The 8225-nt window shown below is 38.8% G+C and overlaps 1 pseudogene; it reads right to left on the bottom strand.

Annotated features, from left to right (window-relative positions):
* Positions 1–290: 290 nt before the first annotated feature.
* LOC103207954 lies at positions 291–1376 on the bottom strand (annotated as a pseudogene).
* Positions 1377–8225: the final 6849 nt, after the last annotated feature.

Consider the following 8225-nt stretch of genomic DNA (forward strand, 5'->3'; position numbering starts at 1 on the left):
AGGGTCAGCAAAAAAAGAGAAGACCTCAATGGGATGGGTTGACACAATGGCTGCAATGATGAGCTCAAGCATAGCAAAGATTGTGAGGATGGCACAGGACAGGGCAGTGTTTCATTCATTGTACATAAGGTCACTATAAGTCAGAGTCGACTTGACAACACCTAACTACAACAATAGTAATAAACACTTTTAAGGAATTCACAATGAATTACCTGAATCATTCAGATGCCATCAAAGCATCTAAAGGTCAAGATGGGTGTTTGCAGGATACATGATTGGTGATAATCACTTCAAGGCTTAGTTTTCTTCCATACAGCATAAAATACACAATTACATATATGAAGGACATAGGCAATCTCCTTGGAGAATTTCACAGGACAATATGTTCTTCATAAAGTGCCTAAGATGTTCTTCATAAAGTAACAAGGCTTCCATCAAATTGACACAGTTACCCCACGTAAAATCTTTCCCATCTTGTTTCAATACTTTCATTGAAAGGTCAGAAAACAGTTAAGACACTCCCATGTGGAAATTCCTCTGGAGAGGTGGAGATTGGAACAGCTCTCAAATCATTAATCACATAATCAAATGTTCTCCCTTCTTTTGTACCTCTTCAGTACTGGAAAGCAGTCTTTTATTAGAACCTGAGATTGTCTAAGACTTTGCCATATGTTTCTCATTTATTTCTTACATCCATAAATCACCATTTTGTCTCTACTATACAATAACAGTCTCTGACCATTTTTGGTTTCAGTTTGTCTATTTCACATAATATGTCCCCATTTCCACCTCCTAGAATCAGTATACCTTTGCTATTGTAATCTTCTTTCCCAATGTCCATACCCTTTGCATATGCCAAGTCCCTCTGCCAAATGGACATTCCCTCTAAGGATAAAAATATTTCCAAATTGCTATGAGTGTAGAATTGTAATGTATTGATAAAGTGAATCTTTATCATTCACCACCTCATCAATGTCATATTCCATGAGGCACCCATTAACAGTGGGCCAATATCTGTTGACAGCCCCTCCTCCAACTGATTGGTAATCGCTTCAACCTCTAGTACTGTCTTGACTCAGTTCTTTCATTCTTTCTTCTACTTTATTCGAAAGTCTGTCGATGTCTTTGTTGCCTTGCACATCATTGCCATGCCTCTGAAGGTCTAGCAACACCAATCCATGCAGGCAAATTCTCAAATCAGTGTTGGTTGCTAAGTAGACATGGTCCTGCCAAGTGTGCACTGGCCTAGTCTGGCATTCTCTGTCCCTGGAAAATGGACTGGAGGCCTTTTATAAGGGTCTCACACTAATTTTGGAGCCAAGAGTGAAGTCCAGCATGCTGTGCTGTGTGCTGCTGCCATAGAGTGGAGAAGCCATGGACCATGGCTGGGAGGCAGCAAGAGACACTTTCTTATTTTTAAAAAGTAAAAGCAAAACTAGTTTATCAATTCATTATCTTTCAGTGTATAATCATACTTGATATAATTAAAAATGTCTTTTGAGCTGGTAAAAGATAAGAAAATATTAAAAGAACGCAAAGCTCATGGTTTTTAAGGGAAATAATTTTGTTCAATTTTTTTCAGATATTCTTTATTGCACCTAAATTTCATGATTATTGCTTTGAATCTTAGAAGAGTTGCAATAAGTTTTAATTTTAAATAAATATATTGTTTATTACAAATGTTCTATTGCCACAGTTATACTTTTAGTACTATGAGTCATTGAGCAATTTATGTTGCACAGATATAACAACTAAGATTTGTAATGTTCTGAATGTATATTCAATACATTTGTAATGTATTGAATAAAAACTTAGAATTTCACTTTAAATAAAAACTTTAAAACCATTTCTCATCTCTGTAGGTATCCACTTCCCATTGGTATATATAAAAATGAATATTTATTAATATAATGCATATTATTGAAAATTTTATTCCATTTTTTTCCAGATCCTAGAAATTAGCAGAAATAATGAACAAGAAAATGACTATGAAGAGGCTGAATATTCTCCCAGTAAGTTTTCTTCTGTGTTATATATAGCTGTAAGAGTAAGCTTGAAGAGAGTATGGAATGGTGTTTAATTAACCAATTGAGTTCTAATTTAAAATATATTAAGTAAGCTTGCTAATTTAAATACTACTAATGAGTTGTAGGTTTACTAACCAAACATTTTTCTTACCCAGATGGAAAGCTGATGTAAATATTCTGACTACATGATAACTACTATTTTCAGTTTTAGATTATAAAAAAAAGTCACATTCTTTTTGGTCTTTGGTTTTCCTAACTATAAAATGAGATTTGGATGATAAGGACCTCACTGGCTCTGAAAAAAACAAACAAACCAACAGAATCCTTGCTATCGAGTTAATTCTGTAGTAGCAACCCTACAGGACAGAGCAAAATTGCCTCATAAGGTTTCCAAGGTTGTCAAATAAAATCTTGCTGAAGATAATTACTGTCTGCAGTATGTTGACAGACAGCTTCCAGAAATGCAAGCTGGATTCAGGAGCGGATGTGGAACAAGGGTTATCATTGTTAATGTCAGATGGATCTTGGCTGAATGCGAAGAACAGCAGAAAGATGTTTGCTTGTAGCAAAAGCATTTTTTATGGATCATAACAAATTATGGATAGCATGGAATTCCATGGGAATGGGAATTCCAGAATGCTTGATTGTGCTCATGAGGAACCTGCACATAGACCAGGAGGCTATCATTCAAACAGAACAAGGGGATACTGAATGGTTTAAAATAAGTAAGGGAGTGTGTCAGGGTTGTATCCTTTCACAATATTTATTCAATCTATATGCTGAACAAATAATCTGAGAAGCTGGATGTGGTGGTTAAGTTTGTGTGTCAACTTGTCTGGGACTGGTTGAGTGGCTGGGCAGCTGAATGTAGTTATTCCCCATGGTGAGATTAGTGATTAATTCCATGGTGGAATCCATTGGAGCAGCTGCGTAGCTGCTTTGGGTATGTGGTCTGCTTCCTGTATATAAGAAACAGATTTGGGAGTGCTCTCCAGCTTATGGCACACTTGAATCCTGCATGTTCAGCAACATGTGTGCTCTGCCAACCATGTGATTTTCAATGGACTTGAATGAATGACCTACCATGTGGTTTGGTAGCATCGGGACTGTGCCTTTTTACTTGTCAACCTTGGGCTTGTCAGCTTCAACAGCAAGAAGATGAGTGAAAGAAAGCCTCCAGCTTCAGTGAGCCAGGAGCAAGAGGCAGAACTGAAGCCCAAGGTCGAAGGGCTTTCACCCAGCCCCTAGAACCTGGCACTTTGAACTCAGACTTAAAGCCTCCAAACTGTAAGAGAATAAACTCCTGTTTCTTCATGCCATCTATTTGTGGTATATTCTTGTCAGAGCAGCACTAGGTAACCAGAATACTGGACTACATGAAGAACATGGAATCAGGAGTGGAGGAAAACTCATTAACAACCTGAGATATGCAGACAACACAACTTTGCTTGCTGAAAGTGAGGATCATACAAAGCACTTACTGATGAAGATTAAACACTACAATCTTCAGTATGGATTACATCTCAACATAAAGAAAATGAAAATCATCACAACTGGATCAATAAGCGGCATCACAATAAATAGAAAAAGATTGAAGTTGTTAAAGATTTCATATTACTTGGTTCCACAGTCAGCACAAATGGAAGCAGCAGTTAAGACATCAGACTATGTATTGCACTGGGCAAATCGGATGCAAAAGAGCTCTTTAAAGCACTGAAGAACAAAGATATATCTTTGATGACTAAGATATGTCTAACCTAAGCCATGGTATTTTCAATCTCCTCATATGCATGTGAGAGCTGGGCAATGAATAAGGAAGACTGAAGAAGAGTTGATGCTTTTGAGTTGTGGTCTTGGCAAAGAATACTGAAAGTACCATGGACTGCCAAGAGAATGAAACAAATCGGTCCTGGAAGAAGTGCAGTCATAATGCTCCTTGGAAGAGAAAATGGACAGTGTTCTGGTTACCTAGTGCTGCTCTGACAAGAATATACCACAAATGGGATGGCTTGAAGAAACAGGAGTTTATTCTCTTACAGTTTGGAGGCTTTACGTCCAAGTTCAAAGTTCCAGGCTCTAGGAGATGAGTGAAAGCCCCTCAACCTTGGGCTTCAGCTCTGCCTCTTGCTCCTCTGGCTCACTGAAGCTGGAGGTTTTCTTCACTCAGCTGTTGGTTTCTGAGGCTGACAAGCCCAAAGTTGACAAGTAAAAAGGCACAGTCTTGATGTTACCAAACCACACAGCAGGCCATTAATTCAAGTCCATTGAAAGTTCCAAGGTCAGCAGAGCGTGGCAGGCTGCTGGACAATGACATGGCTACATGCAGGGTTCAAGCATGCCATAAGCTGGAGACCATTTCCAAAGCTGTTTCTTATATACAGGAAGCAGACCACATACCCAAAGCAGCTACTCACCTTCTCCAATAGATTCCATCATGGAGTTAATTACCAATCTCACCATGGGGAATATCTACATTCAGCTACCCAGCCACCCAACCTGGTCCAGCCAAGTTGACACACAGACTTAACCACCACAGCCAGACTTTGCCTCACCTACTTTGGTCATGTTGTCATAAGGGACCATTCCCTGGAGAAACAGATCATTCTTGGGAAAGTGGAGGGTCAGCCAAAAAGGGGAAGACCCTCATGGAGATAGATTGACAGAGTGGATGCAAATGTTAGACTCAGGCATGGCAAGAATTATGAGGCTGGAGCAGGACTAGGCAGTGTTTCGTTCTGTTGTACGTGGGGTTGCTATGAGTCAGAGATGACTCAACAGAACCTAACAACAACAACAAAGCAGACTGCTACATAATTTTTCCAGAGTGGGCTGATGGAATTGAAACCACTGGAGAGTTCAAACCTCTGACCACTATTTACATAGCAAGTAGTGTAGCACTTAAATCACTGCACTACCAGGGCTCCTTCACGCTCTCTAATAGCTCAAAATTCCACATTCTAAGGTCAGAAGATTAATTCAGAGTGTTCTTTTTTGTGTATAAATTCATTGATGCCAAATGCATTGATAAACAATTGCTTGCTCAACATCTTTACCAGTAGGTCTGATAGGCATCTCACATCCAATAATTCCTATTCTGAAAACACTGATTTGTAACACTTCCAAACCTGTTTCACCTGCTGATTTCCCCATCTCAGGAAGTGAAAACTCATTCTTCCTTTGTTCAGTTCAATCAAAAACCTTGGAGTCACCTTTGGCCTTCTTACTTTCTCTCATACACCATATCTAATCAGTCAGCCAATATCGTTGACTCTGTTTCAAAATATAACCAACATTCAACTATTTCTAAACTCTTTCAGTGTTATTCATCCCAGTCCAAGCTGTCATCAGCCGTCCCTAGGATTATTGCAGTAGCCCAGTGGTCCTCAATTGGGAGCTCTTGGTCAATGAACAGAGATACTTTTGAGCATCACGTCTAGGGCTGGAAGGGAGGTTGTTGCTGGTAGGTAGAAAGACCAGGTACACTGCTAAATATAATACAATCCACAGTTGCACTCCCCAACAAAGGATTATCCAGTCCAAAATATCAACAGTACTGCTGTTAAGAAACCCTGCAATAGTATCTTTCACATTTGCAAATTTTGACAATCTATGCTTCACAAAACAACTAAAGTAACAAGTCACTCTTCTACTCCAAACACTCCAATACCTTCTATCATACTCACTGTAAAATATATAGTCCTTCTCAACACCTGCAAGGCCATAGATTTTCTTTTTGGTCCCATTTCTGGCCATTCTTCTACTCATTCATGGCCATAGTGACCTACTCACACTTTCTCCTCCTTTTGCACACTATCTTCCATGTATCTACATGACTTCCTTTCTCCATTTCTCCAAATCATGACCCCCTCCACTATTGTTCACAATTTCCCCATACCTGCTTCTTTTCTTCATTGCACTTATCACAATATAACAGCTACATTTTATTTATATCGTTGTTGATTTCTTACCTGCACCCTCCTTCTAGAATATGTGATGAAAAGGATCAGGATTTATTTTTCACTGTTTGTTTATACATCCATTATCTGTAATGACACATAGAAGATGCCCAACTATATATTATTTAGTTATTCAAATGATAACTGGCCCACAAATTAAATAGAAGATATATTTAAAAGCAGTGCCTAAATGAATATAGTTTTGAAAAATTAGTAAACACCTTCAAACATTATTGAAGACCCCCCCCACACACAAATATAATAAAGTTAATGAATTGATGCACTAAGTTTTAAGGTTATATATTTTTATCATTTTAAATGGTAATGAAAGTTATTTTAAAGGTTATCATTGATTATGACCATATATTCATTGTGACATTTAATACTCAGTAGAACTGTCTGTAATAAGAAAACATTGTCAGTTCTTTGTACAGAGCAAACTCATACCTACAGTGCAGAACCAGATAATCTCCCATATATGAAGCTTTGTGTGATTGTATAGTAAAATCATCCCTTAGACTTATTCATAGGAAAGGAGGCAAAGGCAAAGGACACCCTAAGTGAGCAGATTTTCTGATATCACAATTACTAAGCAGCTTGCTTAAATTCACTGACCCAGTAAATCCAACATTGGTATTAAAGGGCTGGATTCCAGATGTTGACATATTTCACAAATAACTTGGTTGCTTACTCAGTGCTAAGAAACACTAACCTCTGTAAACATGAAGGTGGCTCCAACTTATTTCCTATAGTGTGAATATAGTTATTATTTGATGATTGATATTTTCCAAACAGTAATAGTGAAGTCTCTTTGCTAGCCAGAGCAATAATTTCTTTTAAATCATTCCATCATCTACTCTATCAATGTATTTAGAGACTGCTTTATTTCAGGCTTAGTGTTTGGTGTTAAGGGTAGAAAGATAAATGAGATATCTGTGCAGTAATAAATACCAAAATGAAAGTCTGTCTGTGATACATAGACTGTTAATTAAAATAACCTTCATTTGCAGTTCTAGCACTGGAAACTGTGTCATTCTTCCCTCTCATATGAAAGAAGTGAAAAAAAAATAAAATAAAAAATCCATGTAGAAATATGGGCACCCTAATTTTTCTTCTATTGCTCAAAAATTTCTACAGGGTGTGTCTTCATTTAAAAAAAAAACAAAAAAAAACATTTCTTTTTCCTCTGAGCTTTTCTATTTGAGTACATTAATGGCAAGGTGAGAAAGTGGGAGAAAGGAGAAGAAAAGGCCCAGGGACCAGAACAGAGCAAGGAGTCAGCTGTAGGGATCCAGGTGAGGAGAGGGAACCCAGGCCACGCCCCACACGCGGCAAGATAGGGAAGCGGGAGAAGAGAGTAAAAGGCCAGGGAGACCAGGACAGAGTGAAGAGTCAGCCGCAGGGATTCAGGTGAGGGGAGGGAACCCAGTCCACACCCCAAAGTAGCAAGGTGGGAAAGAGGGAGAAAGGAGAGGAAAGCCCACAGGGACTGGGACAGAGTGAGAAGACAGCTGCAGGAATCCAGGTAAGGGTGGTTGGAGAGGTTTCCAACAGCTAAAGGAGACAAACTTGTCTGTCAGTTTGTCCTACTGTGGTGACATGTTTCTGTGAGTATTGAGGTTGTGCCACTGGTGTTTCAAACCCAGTGGGGTGCACATGGTGCACAGGTATCACCCTGGATTACAGACTGAGACAGACTAGGAAGAAAGAAGAGGTCATCCACTTATCAAAGAATTGGCCAGGGAAAACTTTATGAGTAGCAAAGAAACATGGTCTGATACATTACTGTGCAACTTTATGAATAGTCTGGAAACATTGTCCAATACAGAGGAGGAGGATGAGTCACTTAGGTTAGAAGGCTCTTGAAATAGGACTAGGAAAGAACTGCATCATCAGAGTAAAACCAGCCTTACTCATATGGATAAGGGAAAGCTTTCAAGACCTCCATGTGCTGACGTGACACCACTCTAATTGAGGAGAAACAGCTGCAAACTTCCATTAATCATTGGAACATGGAATGTACAAAGTATGAATCTAGGAAACTGGAAGTTGTCAAAAATGAAATGGAACCCATAAAAATTGATATCCTAGGCATTAATGAGCTGACATGGACTGGTTTTGGCCATTTTTAATCTGACAACCATATGATCTACTATGCTGGGAATGACAGTTTAAAGAGGAATGACATGGCATTCATCATCACAAAGGATGTCTCAAGATCTGTCCTGAAGTACAATGCTGT

Source organism: Orycteropus afer, unplaced genomic scaffold, assembly GCF_000298275.1.
Source record: "Orycteropus afer afer isolate SDZICR_OR568_19922 unplaced genomic scaffold, OryAfe1.0 scaffold00403, whole genome shotgun sequence".
NCBI classification, from domain to species: Eukaryota; Metazoa; Chordata; class Mammalia; order Tubulidentata; family Orycteropodidae; genus Orycteropus; species Orycteropus afer.